General features: G+C 46.6%; 1 protein-coding gene across 1 annotated transcript in view; it reads left to right on the top strand.

Moving 5' to 3' along the window:
- The window catches only part of SUSD6 (sushi domain containing 6), a 37128-nt gene that overhangs the window by 10422 nt on the left and 8571 nt on the right, over window positions 1–18135 (top strand). The gene's annotated exons all lie outside the window — the stretch shown is intronic.

The following is an 18135-nucleotide window of genomic DNA, read 5'->3' as shown; positions in this document are numbered from 1 at the left end:
ACTTACTAGAGTTCCACCACATTCCACATGACAAGATCATTACCCAACCACGCGTCATCAGCAGGGACAAGCTCCACTGCACGGAATCGGCCATCCAGCACCTGCTGGACATTCAGGCCATCGAACCCGTAGAGATCTCAGAACACTTCTCCGGGGTCTACTCCGTGTTCTTCACGGTCCCCAAAAGAAATGGGGACTGGAGGTCCATCCTGGACCTCCAATTTGTCAAAAAATCCATCATATACAAACGATTCAGGATGGAGACGCTCAAGTCAGTCATCGAGGCTCTAAGACCAAGAGCCTTTTTGACATCGGTGGACCTCACTGAAGCGTACCTGCACGTTCCCATTCACCCCAGTCACCGGCGATTCCTGAGGTTCGTGGTCCGTAACAGGCACTATCAATTCAGGGCTCTCCCCTTCGGCCTGACTTCAGCCCCCAGGATATTCACCAGGATCTTGGTGACCCTAATGGCAGCCACTCAAAAACAGGGAGTCCAGGTACCCCTGTACCTGGACGACATCCTCATCTGCACGCCATCGGGAGAACTCAGCCTGGCCCACACGGAACTAGTGATCCACCTCCTTCAATCACATGGGTTTCTGATCAACTGGGAAAAGAGCCACCTCATACCATCCCAGAGGCTCACCCATCTAGGGGTGATTGTAGACACCATCTCCTGTTCCCTCATTCTCCCTCCGGAGAAGGTGTCATCTATAACCACCATGGCCAACAAGACCGCATCCTCATCCACCTCGCGCCTCATGACCCTAGCCAAGCTGCAGGGCCACATGATTGCTTGCATCCCAGCAGCTCCCTGGGCGCGATTCCACGCACGGACTCTCCAATGGTTCCTTCTCCCTCACCAGCAGGACATCATTCAGAAAAGGAACAAGTCTCTACTCCTATCTGCCAAAGTCTGCCTAAGCCTAAAATGGTGAACCAACCCACTCAATCTTTCAAAGGGGCTCATATTCCTACACGACCCTCCAGTGCAGTTGTTCACGGACGTGAGCCTGACGGGTCGGGGAGCCACGTTTAAGAACCAACCTGCTCAAGGAACATGGAGTCCACAGGAGAGGGAAAAGTATCAACTTCCTGGAGAACACGGCCTTCTAAAGGCCCTTCTGCACTTCGGTCTTCAACTAACCAACTGTCACCTACTGATCAGGATAGACAATGTGGCCACCAAGGCCCATGCCAACAAACAGGGCAGATCCTGATCTTCAAGCCTCCACAAGCAGGCCTCTCTAATCTTCAACTGGGCGGAGAGTCATCTCTCCTCGCTATCGGTCGAACACATACAGGGAGTACTGAATGTCCAGGCGGATTGGTTGAGCCGCAGACACCTCAATGAGACCGAGTGGTCCCTCAATCCAGAGGTCTTCGGTCAGATCTGCTTCAAGTTCGGCAACCCATTAGTAGACCTATTTGCAACCTTGTCAAACAAACAACTTCCAATGTTCTTTTCGAGGTACCGACAATTGGGCGCAGAGGAAACAGATGCCCTGATATCGCTGTGGCCCCAAGGGTTACTATACGCCTTTCCTCCCCATCCCTCTAATTCCCAGGGTACTCAGGCGCATCCGCCTTCTCAGGGCAACAATCATACTAGTGGCCCCAGACTGGCCAAGACGTCAGTGGTACCCGGCGCTCCGGGAAATGTCCTTCAGGCCTCATTGGCTTCTCCCAGACAGACACGATCTACTCCTCCAGGGTCCCATCTGTCATCCGGACCCGGGATGGTATCGCTTGACCATGTGGCCATTGAAAGGTGAAGGTTACTAAACCTGGGCCCTGACCTGGATGGCCCAGGCTAGCCTGATCTCGTCAGATCTCAGAAGCTAAGCAGGGTCAGCCCTGGTTAGTATTTGGATGGGAGACCACCAAGGAATACCAGGGTTGCTGTGCAGAGGAAGGCACTGGCAAACTACCTCTGATAGTCTCTTGCCATGAAAACCCCAAAAGGGGTCGCCATAAGTCGGCTGCGACTTGAAGGCACTTTACACACACACACACACACACACACACACACACACACACACACACACTAAACCTGGGGTACAATTCGGACATCGTCAACACCATACTGGCGTCCAGAAAACCCTCCGCGCATCGAATCTATGGAGTCACCTGGAAGGCCTTCGCATCCTGGTGTAACCGCACTGCGGTCAACCCTCACAAGGCCAAGGTGATGGACATCCTCTCCTTCTTACAGGAGGGAAGGAGGCTAGGTCTTAAGACCTCTACCATGCGTCATCAATTAGCAGCCATTGCCACCTTGGTTCCTCTAGTGCAGTGATGGCGAACCTTTTAGAGACTGAGTGCCCAAACTGCAACCCAAAACCCACTTATTTATCGCAAAGTGCCAACACAGCTAGAGGTCCACATGGGGTTGCCAGGTCCCTCTTTGCCACCTGCGGGAGGTTTTTGGAGCAGAGCCTGGGGATGGTGGGGTTTGGGACCATAGAGTCCAGTTGCCAAAGCGACCATTTTCTCCAGGTGAACTGAAATAGCAGATCTCCTGCTATTACCTGGAGGTTGGCAACCCTGCATGGGTGGCCAAGCGGGGGAAGGAAAGCAGATGGACCATAGCCCCCACCCATTCAGTCTGGTTCTTTTTCCAACTGTTCATACGAATTAAAAAAGACTGTTATGTGGGGGGGGGGCTGATGGTGGGGACAGCCCTCTGCACATGCTCAGAGGCACCTTTGGTTGCATGAACGAGCAGAGTGGAAACCCGAGCTAAGCGAAGGGCTTGGCTCCAGCACAAACGCCAGGCGGGCCCTCATTCAGCCCTCACTGCCAACCCCCTACGCTGCAGTCACCAACCAGCCCACCGCAGACGGCTGCTCAGGCGTCCCACTCCCGGTCCAGCCCCATCCCAACTCCGCCTCTTCCAGTTCTCGGCAGAAGGCTCGTTGTCGTCTTCACTTCTGGAGCGTGCAGCCGGCGACTGTGGAGAAGGCACTGGGAAGGAGTCCAGCGCTTCCCGGAGGAGCCAGGAAGGCACCGCTGGTCCCCAGCCTCCTCAGCCGAGGGAAAGAACTCAGGGGAACTCTGTGCTGGGGTGACAGCGTGCGTGCCCACAGAGAGGGCGGCTCTGAGTGCCACCTCTGGCACACGTGCCATAGGTTCACCACCACTGCTCTAGTGTCAGGCTACGCACCAAGCAAACATCCCTATGTCAAAGTGTTCCTCCAGGGTGTTACATCCACATCACCACCGGTAGTACACCGTTTCCCTACCTGGAACCTCAGGACGGTCCTCAGGGGCCTCACTAAACCACCGTTCGAACCTCTCCAGTCTGTCGAATTAAAATGGCTTTGGATGAAGACAGTGTTTTTGACAGCCATAACTTCAGCCAGAAGGGTATCAGAACGGTGAGCGCTCTCGGCCAGACCAGATTTATGCATCTTCCATAAGAATAGGGTGGTCCTACGTACCGATCCAACCTTCCTCCCAAAAATCAACACCCGCTTTCACTGGGAACAAGAGGTTATCCTTCCCACCTTCATTCCTAAGCCTTTTAATCCGACAGAGAAGGAGTGGCACTCCCTGGATGTCAAAAGAGCCATCAGAATTTATCTTAGACGCACACAACATCTTCGGTCCTCAGACTTTTTATTCATTACCCTTACTGCCCCCAATAAGGGAAAGGCAATGTCTTGGGCAGCCATCAGCGGCGCAATCAAACGTTGCATAGCCCACGCCTACAAGGCTACCGGCTTACAGGTCCCACTCAACATCACTGCACATTCTGTCAGGAGTGTGGCTACCTCGGCAGCCTTCAACCGCAGGGTGTCAGTGGAACAGAGATGCGATGCAGCGATGTGGTCGTCAGTGTCTACATTCACAAGACTACAGAGTGGATCTTCTGGCCAAGGAATCAACCAACTTCAGCAGAAGTGTCCTAGAGATGGTGCAGGATACCTAATCGATCCCACCCTGGTCTTCAGGTAGCTCTGGTACATCCCGAGCTGAAGACACCCTCCTCCCTCAGAGCGAGAAAGAACCTTGAATTACTTACCGTGAAGGCTCCTTCTACTCTGAGGTACGGAGGGCGTCTTCCCCTCCCGATGGTACCTGCTACAACAACAACAAGAACAAAAGGGGAATATAATATTTATCCCTCACGTTTAAGCAGTTTTTTAAACTACGTTTTTATAGGGGAGTTTGTCTCTACCCTTTGTGTCTGTTACTATACCAGAATTTACACAAGGAAAGCTTAGTTCCTTCAAGCTAGTTTGCATAATGTTTGTTACTTCTCCGTGTTTCTCTGCCGGAGGCACTCCTGTCTATCTTATTTTATAGCTCTAAAACGACTGGAGCTTTGAGAAAGGAGGAGGTCATTTCCCCCGGGAGACAGGAAAGCCATAGAGTTTTTGTTCCTGCCTTCCCTGATAATGAGAAAGGTAATAACCCTAGCTGAAGATGCCCTCCGTACCTCAGAGCAGAAGGAGCCTTCACGGTAAGTAATTCAAGGCTCTTTCTCAAGTCCTTCCTAATTTTAATCCTTGTTCTGTTTCGGCATTTTTGCTGCTGCGTGGGGAACTGGTGAAGTGTGAAGTAAAGGGCTCCAAGTTCAAATGTTGCCTTTGCCATAAATGTACTAAAAGGTACCGGGTCATTCTTGATCCATGGGGTAACGTCACATCCCAATGTTTACTAGGCAGACTACATTAACGGATGGTTTTCAATTGCCTTCCCCAGTCATTTACACGTTACCCCCAGCAAGCTGGGTACTCATTTTACTGACCTCAGAAGGATGGAAGGCTGAGTCAGCCTTGAACCGGCTACCTGAAACCAACTTCTGTCAGGATCAAACTCAGGTTGTGAGCAGAGCTCGAACTGCAGTACTGCAGCTTTAGATAACTTTTAAGCAAGCTATTACTCTCTCAAGCTCAGTCTCCTATTATATAAGGATTGTAGTACTGAACTGTATGTGAAGCGCTCTAAGCACTGAAAACCACTGCTCCTACATTGCAGACCATTGGCCCACCTGTATTTCTTTATGCTAGAAGGCCCTCCTCACGTTTCTGCCCTTTTTGTGGCCAAACCACACTTATCTGGATCACAGCTGCAGAGCCTGTCAAGCATGACCCAGAGGGGACACTGTTGTGGGGGTGGGAAGAGAGGGTTTATAAAAGGCCCTGATTAAACCATCTGTGTAAGGGCACAGCCAGAACTTCTGTCACCCAGACTCTGCCACTTGTCTTCTGGTGCTATGCTTGTAATAACATTAGCATTTCAATAGGAGAATTACCATAAACCCCAGGTTCTAAGGGGGAAACTATCTATCTCTTAATTGAAAAGCGGCTTTGTGCCTATTGTACTGTTGATCGACATGCCTAGCAGATATGAAAGCAAGAGTTGAGAAGTTGTTTTAGAGAGAAAAAACAGCTGGCAAAGAAATATACCGCAAACCTCAAATTTCAGTCACCTAAAATTGAAATATCTGTTGGAAGTGCATGAGAAGCTGTTACAGGAAAGCAGATGGAAGAAATAGTGAAGAGGTTTGTTAGTGTATTAAAGAATGCAAATGTGTGTTATCCCACTCTAGTTTGAGTTTTTTGTTCTTAATACCGAAATAAGGGCTACTTTTGAAATATTTAATCCCTTGTTTTTGTTACTGTACTTAAGATCACAGTTTTCTTGTAAAACTGTTTTCTATTTAACACTTGTGAAGGTTAGGCTGGTGGGGGAAGGCTAATGTGCACCATTCTTAAAGTATACCTGTTTTTAATTGAGAGTTCAGCTTGCATTGAGCATAATTCCCCTTGATCAGTCTTTTCTTGCAGCTAGATTTACTCTAAAAAGTCATAATAGCAGGATAGCACATCTGCTATACAGAGGTATATATTGGGCAGCTTTCCCTAGAGAGTGAGTGTCTTGTGACCACTCTAGATAATCACTGAAGGAGTATATCTTAAAACAGACTAGAATTTGTAATTTGTGTAGTAGATTCTTTCAAGGAAACAGCCTTGAGGCTTTGAGCACATTATTCTGGGATGAACTACTGAACTCTGATGTCTGATTTGTCTTCATATTCAGCTATATCTATTGAGAGGTTAAGATTAGTAGAAGGCTAATTTCTGTGATCTGTTTTATACAAAATTGTGTGGCTGAAATGCTGTAGACCTTGTCTGTATAGATTGGGGAAGAGGGGTTGTCTGAGGACAACTTTCCTGAAAGAACCTCTGCATTTCTATTGTGCCAACGATCTTTGGCACTCATTTTTGTAAGATGGATCCTGTAGAATCCTAAAAACCTGAGCTTCTTGTAGTAAGGGAAGCATCTCAGTGACTACAAAAAAAAAAAGAATTCATGTGGGAAGTTTGTTTAAATCCTTAAAGAAGGCTGAGTGGGATTTCTAATAGCCAGGAAGAGAGTGAATGAGTTCATTGAGTGAGTGTTATCAATGCACTGTAATGAGTTCACTCAGAAACTCTGTGATGATGCTAACTACATTGGTGTGACTGTTAGAACTTCTGGCATTTAAATAGCAGAAATCTATGAAGAATATAAATCTTCCAGACATACAACTGAACCAACTTAGGTTTTTAATGCCATCTTTGTATGTAGAATATACATTGTCTTTTGCCCCTATGTTCTAGAGTTCACCTCACTTTGGATAACTGGACCTGATAAGTACTTTAGCTACTTTTGGGGAAGGTGGGTTCTGATGATTGAATTACTTATCATATTGCAACAGATAAGAGGAAGTATTTTTTCACACAATGCATAGTTAAATTGTGGAACTCCCTGCCCCAAAGTGTGGTGATGGCTGCTAACTTGGAAGGCTTCAAGAGGGGGAGTAGACATGTTCACGGAGGAAATGGGTATTCATGGCTATTAGTTAAAATGGATACTAGTCATGATGCATACCTATTCTCTCCAGGATCAGAGGAGCATGCCTATTAGGTGCTGTGGAACACAGGAAGGATGGTGCTGCTGCAGTCGTCTTGTTTGGGGGCTTCCTAGAGGCACCTGGTTGGCCAGTGTGTGAACAGACGTTTGGACTTGATGGGCCTTTCTGATCCAGCAGGGCTTTTCTTGTGTTCTTATGCAAATATACCATTAACATAAACTTGAATGTGGGAGGCAATTTAACAACGTAAGAGCCCTGCTGGATCAGACCAGTGGTCCATCTAGTCCAGCATCCTGTCTCACACAACATCCAACCAGTTCCTCTGGAGGTCCATCAACAGGGCATAGAAGCCAAGGCCTTTCCCTGATGTTGTGTCCCCTGGTGCTGGTATTCAGAGGTTTACTGCCTCTGAATGTGGAGGTTCCATTTAGTCCCCATGCCTAGTAGCCACTGATAGACCTATCCTCCATTAATCTGTCTGATCCCGTTTTAAAGCTGTGTATGCCCATGACCATTGCTACATCCTCTGACAGCAAATGCCACATTTTAGTCACGGTGTAAACAAGTATTACCTTTTGTCCATCTGAATCTACTGCCCATCAGCGTCATTGGATGCCCTTGAATTCTAGCATTTTGGGAGGAGAAAAATTTCTCTTTGTCAACTCTCTCCACCTCATGCATCTATATATCGAACAGTGACATGGGCCCCCCATCTGCAGATACTTAAGTCCATGGATTGGGGCCACACAGATGCAAAACAGACCTTTCTCCCACTGAGTTCGGAGTACATCTTCATCAGCGGGTTTTGTTGTTCCTATGCTCAGGGAGGCAGGATCTTAAAAACCTTTGCTTCCTGTCACATGTGCTAGGACCGCCCTCTGATATCCAGTTCTCTTCCTGCCTTAGAGGGAGAAGCAGCATTTGTGGTTAGCTCTGTAGCAAACCTTCTTTCCTAGCCTTTGCACTTCAATAATTATTCCTGTCTAACTTTATTTCTGTGTTTTTTCTTAGTCCTAATCTTGGTCTGTGTGCACCCAGCAGCCTTTTCCTCTTGTAGCTACTGTTTTCCCTTGTCTTTGCCTCTGTCTCCCCCTCCCCCCTCCTCCATTTACAATACGTCTGAGAGTGGAGATAGGGCTTCAGAGGAATTAATGTCAGGAGACGAGGAGCAAGTTGAAGGACTCCTTCCCCCCCGACAGCTTTCCCTATCGGCGTCCAAGAGCCGCGAAGGGGAAGAATGGGCGAATCGGCCCGATTTGCAGGCGGCGGCACAAAAATGGAGCCTCCAGCCGGGAGACATTCAAAACGGCACGAAAAAGACACGCACAGACAAGATGGCTGCCGCAACTCCCCGTTCAGCCTCTAGAGGTTACGAGGGCGAACTTGATTCCAGTGATGCCGGCTCCTCTGGAGTTCATGCGACTGGGACTACCCCGGGTAATGTTGAAAATGTTCATTTTTTAATTGCGGAAGGGTGGAGGGCTACTTACGTCTGATACATTTAATGCGGCAGGCATTGAGAGAGGAGTTTGCCCAAATTAGCGACCATTCTTGTGGGGACGTCACAAGATCCAGAGCCTCATCCCAGGGTTCCAGGGCTTCCATCCACTCTGAGTCAGAACGTGGGGAATGCTCCAGTGACACACGCCATGCCTGGCCAACTAAGGCAGCAAGGAAGGCACCATTGCCCTCTTCCAGCAGGAACAAGTCCCCTTCTCCCTCTTCTGGCGATAGAGATGAGGGCGAGTTCTCCTCAGGAGAAGACAAGGAGGGGGAGGAGACTCAAAATCAGGAACAACAATCCCGGTTATTTGCCAGGGAAGATTATCAGGTGTTCCTGAGCAAGGTATTGGCAGCCTTAGATCTTTATGAGGATGAGGACTCAGAGGCTTCCAAAAGTAAGGCTAAGTTTAGGGGTATGAAGGAATTCTTCACCAGACTGAGAACCCATACCCGGGCTTTGCCTTTTCCTGAATATTTTGAGGACCTTTTCAAAAATGAATGGGAGAAGCCTCTCTCTAACAGACAGCTCCACACTGCTGTTAGAAGAATATATAATCTAGAGTCTCGAGCTTCTAACCTCCTTCAGGTTCCCCTAGTTGAAGCACCAGTTGCTGCTCTGCAATCCACCGGCTTACTTTCTGAGGATGGGGCTGGCAACATCAGGGACCCTCTAGATAGAAAAGCTGATTATGCTATCAAAAAGGCCCATGAGGCTTCGGCCGTATCCATACAAGCATCGGCTACAGCAGCATTGGTGGCTCGGGCATCCATCATATGAATCAGAAAAATAATTGACCTGACTCCACAAGACAATAAAAGTGTTCTGAGTGGTCTTAACAGAGTTGTGAAAGCAGTAAATTTTATGGCGGACGCCACTCTTGATTCCATGACTATGTCGGCCAGGGCACTGGCAGTTTCCTCTATTTCTAGGAGGGCACTTTTGCTCCGGTCCCGGTCAGCTGACTTCGGTTCTAAATCCATCCTGTCGGGATACCCATTCGAGGGTGATCGGCTCTTCGGCTCTAAACTAGAAGACATACTAGTCGAGACGAAAGACAAGAAAAAGGCCTTGCCAAAATACATAAAGAAAGAAGGTAAGACATCTTACTCTTCCTTTCGTCCCTTCCTTACCTCTTACAACCTGGCAAGGGGCAGAGTGGACAACAGAAGAAACAACTGGAATTCTGGAAGGGGATTCTTTCGCAAGGGCCCCAGGTTTAATAAGGGATTCCAGCCACAACAACACTTGGACAAGTCCAACAGATTTAGTGAGAAACCCAGGAAACAATGACTGCTGGGACAGTCAGGTGGGGGGAAGACTCCAGCTTTTTTGCCAATACCTGGCACTCCCTTCACCCAGACACTTGGGTGCAGAAGATTATTCACTAGGGATACAGCCTAGAACTATGCAAATCCCCCCCAAACCGCTTCTTTCTCTCCCCCTCCTCTTCCAAACCGGACAAGATAGCCCGCATCAAGCAGCCATAGACCACCTGCTTCAAATAAGGGCAATTGAACCAGTCCCCCAGACAGAATGGTGCTCCGGGGTATACTCCGTTTTCTTTACCGTTCCGAAGAGAAACGGAGATTGGCGCGCAATCCTAAATCTAAAGCATGTCAACAAATTTATCCGGCTCAAACGTTTCAGGATGGAGACACTCAGGTCCATCATAGAGGCACTCCGTCCCCAAGCGTTTCTGACGTCGATAGACCTGACGGAAGCATATTTACACATCCCCATCTACCCCGAGCACCGAAGGTTTCTCCGCTTTGCGTACAACCTCGATCACTATCAGTTTCGGGCCCTCCTGTTTGGTCTCTCATCGGCCCCGAGGGTCTTTACCAAGGTCCTGGTGACGTTAGTGGCTCACCTGATAGAGGTAGGGATCCACATCTTCCCATATTTAGACGATATCCTGGTGAGCGCTCCTTCAGAACAACTTTCAGCACACGGAGACCGTCCTCCGGGCTCTAGAACTCCACGGTTTCCTGGTAAACTGGATCAAGAGCACCCTCTCTCTGTCCCAGTTCATCCATCACCTGGGGGTGTTCATAGACACGAACCAGAATGCAGTCTTCCTTCCGCCAGACAAGATTTCCTCCATTGTCAAGTTGACAAGGACAGTGATTCTTTCCAAATCCTCCGGCCTGTCGTCTTCAACTGCAGATAACTCAAAAGAGGAACCCATGCCTCACCGTCCCGAGACAAGTGAAGGACAGCTTAAGGTGGTGGGTCAGGTCCCACAACCTAGCCAAGGGCCAGAACTATCTCCCGATCTCCACGATCCAGATTTTCACCAATGCCAGCTTGGAAGGTTGGGGGGCGATTCTGCAGCAACAAGTAGCACAGGGTCGTTGGACACCAGAAGAGAGTCACCTCCACATAAATCGGCTGGAGTTACGGGCAATCCGGAAAGCCTTGATAGAGAACAGTCACGTCCTGCTGAGAACGGACAATGTCTCAGCAAAAGCTTACATAAACAAGCAAGACGGGTCTCATTCCTCCTCCCTTCACGCAGAAGCCATAACAATTCTGAATTGGGCAGAGGCTCACTTGGCGTCCATCAGGGCAGAGCACATAAAAGGAGTACTAAATGAGCAGGCAGATTGGCTCAGCCGACAGCAGGTGGACAAGGGGGAGTGGTCCTTGAAGACAGAGACCTTCCTTCAAATAACGGAGAAATTCGGAAGACCCATCATGGACCTCTTTGCAACAGGCGAAAATCACCAGCTCCCAGGTTCCTGTCAAGATTTATGCATCCAAGGGCAGAGGGAATAGACGCACTGTTGTCCCCGTGGCCACGGGGTCTCCTTTATGCATTTCCACCTCTACGAGTGATCTCCAAAGCTCTATGAAAAATCAGACAAGAGAGGGCCCTGGTCATCTTCATAGCCCCTCGATGGCCCCAATGACCTTGGTTCACGACACAGAGAGCTATCGATCCAGGAGCCATGGTCCCTACCTCCAGTCCAGGACCTTCTCCCAACAGGGCCCCTTAGTACATCAAGATCCAGCCTGGTTAAAGCTGACTGCCTGGCTCTTAAAAGGTCAATGTTGCTAGAGACGGGCTATACCTCAGAGGTCGTCAACACCATGTTGGAAGCCAGGAAACAATCCACCAGGTGCATATACGATTTTTCCTGGAAGGCCTTCACTAGATGGTATGGGAGAAAACATACTGATCCAGTGACCATTTCCACTGGCAACTTGCTTGACTTTCTCCAGGAGGGATTAGCTCAAGGGCTGAAGGCATCTACTCTCAAACGACAGCTGATGGCGATCACAACAGTTGTTCCCCAACTGGATGGCTACCCAACATCAAGGCATCCCCACATAGTCACTTTCTTGAAAGGAGCCTCGGCTATCTCTCCTCCGACAATTCATAGATTTCAGACTTGGAGACTTCACGTGGTACTCCAGGCTCTGACTCGATACCCATTTGAACCCTTACGGGAGGCTTCCCTGGGTCACCTTAGGATAAAAATTATCTTCCTCATGGCTGCTACATCAGCTAGAAGGGTGTTGGAACTGGCAGCTTTCTCATCTAGAAAAAGCCTCTGCATCTTTCACGCGGATAAAGTAGTACTATGTCCAGATCCGGCCTTTATCCTGAAGGTAAATTCTAAGTTTCATAGACAACAAGAACTCCATCTTCCATCCTTTTGCCCTCACCCTTCTCATCCAAAGAAGAAGAACTGGCACACTCTGGACGTGAAAAGAGCTTTACGCATCTTTTTGAGAAGGACGGAACCTTTCTGGCGCTCGGAGTCTTTATTCGTTTCTATTTCATCACCCAATAAAGGTTGCATAATGTCAAAGGCAGCTATCAGCAAGTGCATCAAACAGTGTATCCAGCTGTGCTATCAACTTAACATACCAGTGCCGTTAGGAATTACCGCTCACTCAGTCCGCAGCACCGCTACTTCAGCAGCATTTGATGGCCATGCATCCGTGGAAGAAATCTGTAAGGCTGCGACCTGGTCGAGCCCTTCTACGTTCATAAGACGCTACAAGATAAATGCCTATTCTTCATCCAACGCGGCATTCAGCAAGAGAGTCCTCCAGAATGTTGTATCAAATGATCAGTGAAGACTCCCTCCCAGTGAACGCCAGCTTTTGAAGATCCCGCTGATGAAGATGTACTCCAAACTCAGTGGGAGAACGGAACCTTGGCTTACCTGTGAAGGTTCCTTCTACACTGAGGGAGGAGTACATCTTGCCCGCCCAGGGTGAAGAATGGATCAAAATGAAGAATGTCAAGTGTCCAGATAAAGCTGAATTAAAAAAAAAGGAAAACAATATGTTATATATAGGAATAATAAATAAGGGGAATTAGAATAAAGTATTTTCATGTTCTACTTGTTACTAATTCTTGGTTTTAAGCTGTGTTTTTTGAGTGGCTGGTCCTTGTTCTTTTGGGTGCACATCTTTCTGTTTTTAAAAATTCTGCTATGGAAGTCCTCAAACTGGATTTCAGAGGGCGGTCCTAGCACATGTGACAAGAAGCAAAGGTTTTTTGGATCCTGCCTCCCTGAGCATAGGAACGACAAAACCCACTGATGAAGATGTACTCCTCCCTCAGTGTAGAAGGAACCTTCACAGGTAAGCCAAGGTTCCATTCTGCATACTTTACGGGACTCCCCAGGTTTGTGGAAAAATCTGAAATGTTAAAAAATACATTGGAGAATATAAAATCCCCCCAAATTAGCATAGAAGCCATTTTGTTAAGGGGAGAATACGTTACTTACAGTCATCACCCTGCCTACTTGTATGTAACCTATAGACTTTTGACACTGTTATGAATGCTATGAATCCCAGCCTTTTCAGAATTCAGTTCTGGCTTTCATTTTGCTATGACAAGTTTGTAAACAGAGTAACAAATTGATAATGGGTTTGTAAAATACAGAGGTGAGTGTGTTTAACAATTTAGACTTTTCAAGAGCTTATTTATGTTTTTCATGCACATGGCCAGTTTCAAACCAAATGCAAAAATCTTCATTACAACAAGGTTGGCAGATGTTCATCCCACCCTGGGTTATGCCCTGTCCATTTTGAACACCTGCTCAGCAGCTGGGTCTATCGTCTACTAGAGTTGCTTAAAGTTCCCTTTAAAATGGTTTGAATAGGCAGAGATTGTGTAGTTGGTTGCCTTGCTACAGTCACGACAGTGTTTGCAAACAATGGCCCATGTAAAATAAAGTCAAATAAAAATCCCCTCCCCTTCCCAAACCCCACCCTACTCAGGCTCTGCCTCAAAAACCTCCCACTCATGGCGAAGAGGGACCTGGCAACCCTAGTCTGAAGAGAATTGGATAGGCTTTTGAAGGCCTGTCAGCAAATGGTTTTTGAGGGAAATATTGCAGGTTTTACCTCTCTGATGTATTGAGTTTTCAGGTCTGCAGCACAGTTAGGACATAATTATAATGTAATTTGTCCTCTGCCTAAAGACAAATCTTGATCCTTTTCAACCTTTTTTAAAATTTAAAACGCAGGCGTTAACTTTGTAGACTAGCATTGCTTTCAGGCATAGAAGTAGGTCCTGATCTGTTTCTTAGCTCTTCCTAAGAGGGCTTATGTGGAATTGTTACCACTATCCTGTGCTACTATTAATCTATGCAATACTAAATGAAGACAAGGAAGGGACTTGTCACAATAGTGATGTGGTTTTTGAAATTGTGAAACAGTTCTAAGAGCAGGACTGAAAACTGTTTAAACAGTGAACTTTAACTGCATAGTTTTATAGCATGTTACAAAATAGTATTTTAAAAGAAAACTCTCCAGTGTTCCTAATTACGGCAGTCCTGGCAAGCTTCCTCCATGGTTGGCTGGTCATGGCAGAGTGTTAATAAGCACACAGTATTTCTAGTGTTGCAGCATTTCAATCAAGATAATTCTGTTCTGTGCTGCCTGTGAGTCACCAGCTGGTGACTGTCTTGGTGCAAGACTGTAATTAGACGTTGTTCCCCTTTTGGGGTGTCTTTTATTAAAATGCTTTTATTAAAGCTGAAAAGACTGAAATGACGATGCATATAATATATTACACCATATAAATGCTTGTGTCTAATTACATAAATGTGCAGCTGTGATTACATAGATAAATCCCTTTTCTTAAGTGTGATCTCATTTACCCACTTTAGTATATAAAAATAGTCTTGTCTTCAAACTGCATCCTTGACAGGGAAACAGTAATTTCCCAATCATGACTTAATGTGAAGAAAAACCCCGGGTGGAGTAAAAATTACTTGTTTCGATTGGGCTGTGAATTGAGTAAAATGTAGGCTGAAGTTCAAAATAAAATGATTTGTTTAAAATAAAATGACTTTAAAAAAAGGAGAGAGGGAATAAGGAGTAGAGTATAGACTGAATACGGTCTTTGTGTGAAACTTTTATACTGCTTGCCCACAGAAAATGTGTTTTATGCACAACCACAACAACATTCTGTATTCTTTCCTGTTACAGGCAAATGTCTGTCTGTGACCTCTGTGTTTAACTTAAGAGCCTTTGCAAAGTCATCTACAAAACAATCTGAGCTTTTTCAACACCAGCTACTATGACAAGTTCAGGCAGAAACTTTTTTTTTCCAGTTTCGCCCTTCTGGGATTTCAGAAGCCATCTGTTAGCATGGTAGCGAAATCTGACCTTGTAAAGAGAAGAAACATGATGATTTCTCCCAAGTATGGGGGCAGGAAATTAAGAACCGGGGAAAGCCCTTATGTTTGAATTCTGGGCTGGTGAGCTTGAACTGCTACACTGAACTTGAGTTCCAGGTAACACTGACTATGTGTTAAATGAAATCTGGCACTAATTTATAACAGATGGTTCTGTACACTTTGGGAGAGTGCCGTCATATATTCTGTCTCGCCAGTCCCAAATTACCTAGACTGTCACATTTATAAGGTGAGTAAGGGAGCAGGGAGAGACTAGTGGTGTTAGAGACTGGAATTTCAAGACATCTAGGTGTACAGCAAGCTTGGAAGCTTGTGTTTGTGCTTTAGGACGAATGAGAGACCTGATTCCCTAGTTAAAGTATCTGTAATCCTTGGCAACTTAAATGTGGCTGGAAGCTAACTATACTGGTCCCCAAAGTAGTTTTCTTAAGATGCCATCAGTAGCATGTGGTATTGGTGACTCCTAAACTGATCATTCTGGGGAACTTTAGTATCTGTGCCGAGAATACCTTGCCAGGATTTTATGGTCTCTTTGACTGCCTTGGGCCTCTATCAAATTGTGATGGGCCCAACACATCAAAGAGGTCACACATTGGATTTAATTTTTTGCACTGAGCATTTGAGGGAAGGCCTGGTTTTGGGGTTAGAGATTCAACCTGCAGCATGGTCTGACCACTGCCTACTTAAAGCCAAGGTGAATGTGGCTCCAACACCCCAGATGAGAGAGGCCCCAGTTAAAATGGTCCACTCATGGAGGCTCTTACATCCTAATGAATTCCAGAATTCAGGATCCCAAACCACATGCTCATTTGAGGCTGAAGTGGGAGTATGGAATGTGAAGCTCCTTGAAGCTATCAACAAGGTTTCCTCTCTACGATAACTCCCACCTCAGTGCTGTACACCGGCCCCCTGGTTTACCACGGAGAGGGCCGGGATACATCTATAATGATTCTGGTAACAAACCTGTACTGAATCTGATAGATTACACTACAGTGCCCTTTGGAAGACATATGGTGGTGATGGTGGCAAAGAAATGTTACAACTCTGCTACTATAGCATTAGCTAGCTCACAACCACCCAATTGTTCAAAGTAGCTCAGCAACTGCTGACGCCAAAATCTGCGCCTTGGACCTTCATATCTATGAGACTACCTCTCCCCCTACGCTCCACCATGACAGCTTCCAACTTGCAAATGGGCAAAATCAACAACTGTCTTCTCCATTGTGGGCCCCACCTTATGGAATGGCCTGCCTGAGGAGGTCAGGAAGGCTCCCAGTCTCCTGGCTTTCTGCAAACTATGCCAAACTTAATTATGCCACAGGGCTTTTTCTGTGCAAGCAATACAGTTGCACTGTTACTAAATGTTTCACAAAGTTAGTTGGATAAATTATTAGGGATGGTGGTCTATACTACTGTATATAGCTTACTGCAATGTAATTTTTGCTTCATTAAATGTATCATATTAGTACTTACGTTTTGCTTCACTTCAGTTTTTGGACCTGGTTGGTTCTAAAACCCTAATTCCTATCGCATTGTTCATTGAATATCCCATCCTGTTGATTTGTGTTGACTGTGTAATCCACCTTGAGTTCAAGTGAGAAATGCGGACTATAATGTTAATAAAATAAATAAGTTAACAGGTAAGATCAGCTACATGCTGTTGTCTATAAACATGGTTTATAGTGCATCTCATTGTCATTCCTTGGTGTGGTACTAAAATGGAAGATTAAGCTAGGGAGGAAGGATTAGAACAACCGCTAGTAAATTCTCACTCTGAGGAGGAGGGTATCTTGATATATAGGTGATTGCCACCAATTGCTCAGGGAGGCAGGACCAACTTTAACAACTTCCTAGGTGGGAGTCCCCCCAGCTCAGTTTGCTTCCTACCTTGACAGGGAGTGCAGCATTTGGGTGAAGGTCCTCACCTTTTCTACTTGCCTTATTCCTAGAGCAATTTCAGACCTGAGAGAGAGACTTGTAACCTCTCCAGCCTGTCTTTCTCTTCACACCTTCTTTTCACGCCTCCTCTCAGCTCTGCTGCTTCTTTCGTCTTTGCGACTTTTCTCAGCTCTCCCCACTCCCCCTTCTTTTTCTTAATGGCCCTGCAACAAGCCCAGAAACCTTGGAGGAACATGGAAAGGATGAATTCCTCTCTGAGAATGATGTAGGCCCTCTTCTCCTGTCATCTGTTTCTTGTAGAGAGAGCAATCTTGATGAGTCTAGCCCAGAGCAAAGTAGGAAGGCCTCAGTTCAAAAACAAAAGTGCTTAAAAACGCACCATTAAAAAGGTGTGAAAATGGCACCTCGGGCTCAAATGGTTCTCTCGGCTGCTAGTTTGCCCCCTAGGGGCTACAGTGGCACGCCAGCTTCCTCTGTTAGACCTCCCCTTTTCCAGATGGACTCCCTGACCATCAGAGCAGATCTTCAAGGAGATAATGTACTTTCTCCCTCCCCCCTTCTGAGGTAGTAATAGGGTGGTGGAATCCTTGCTGAGCTGAGCTTATGGAATTTCTAAGGAGAACCTTGAGGGAAGAGCATCAAGGGATATGAGAGTGCTCTTCTCCCATCCCAGGGATCCAAATGCTCCAAACTCACCACTGATCGAAAAACAGCTTAATGAGGCTACAATTTATATATATTTTTAAAGAAAAGGAGCTTCATTTACGCATCTTGTGTGCCCATAACTTTGGGCCAGGCTGATCTTGCCTCGCTTGGGTGGTAGCGGTGCAATTATCCTGTGACCATTAATCTTCTGGCTGCTGTTAGAGGCCGATTGTCCTTTCCCATCACTCCTGCAGTCTTGGGGCAACTGTTGGAGGCAATACAGCTGCAGTGGTATCTGTAAGGAGGTCCTTGCCTGGTCTCCTGTGGTAAATAACAACTGCTTCCCAGAGGCCAACGTGTAGCTCTATCACCGAAGCATACTGAGTCCATTTCCCCCAACCAGAAACTACAAGGAGTTGACATATGGTTATATTGTGTGTTACTAGCTGGTAGAAATCAATGGTTCTCTGTGCCACTTGCCAAAGTTTTTTAATAGTGTCTATTTCTTATGAACTCATAGAGGGAGATCTGGTTTGTTTCTTGCTGGC

This window comes from Euleptes europaea, chromosome 6 (genome assembly GCF_029931775.1).
Source record: "Euleptes europaea isolate rEulEur1 chromosome 6, rEulEur1.hap1, whole genome shotgun sequence".
In the NCBI taxonomy this organism is placed as follows: domain Eukaryota; kingdom Metazoa; phylum Chordata; class Lepidosauria; order Squamata; family Sphaerodactylidae; genus Euleptes; species Euleptes europaea.
Note: the sequence above shows the minus strand (reverse complement) of the source record. Positions and strands in the feature narration are given on the sequence as shown.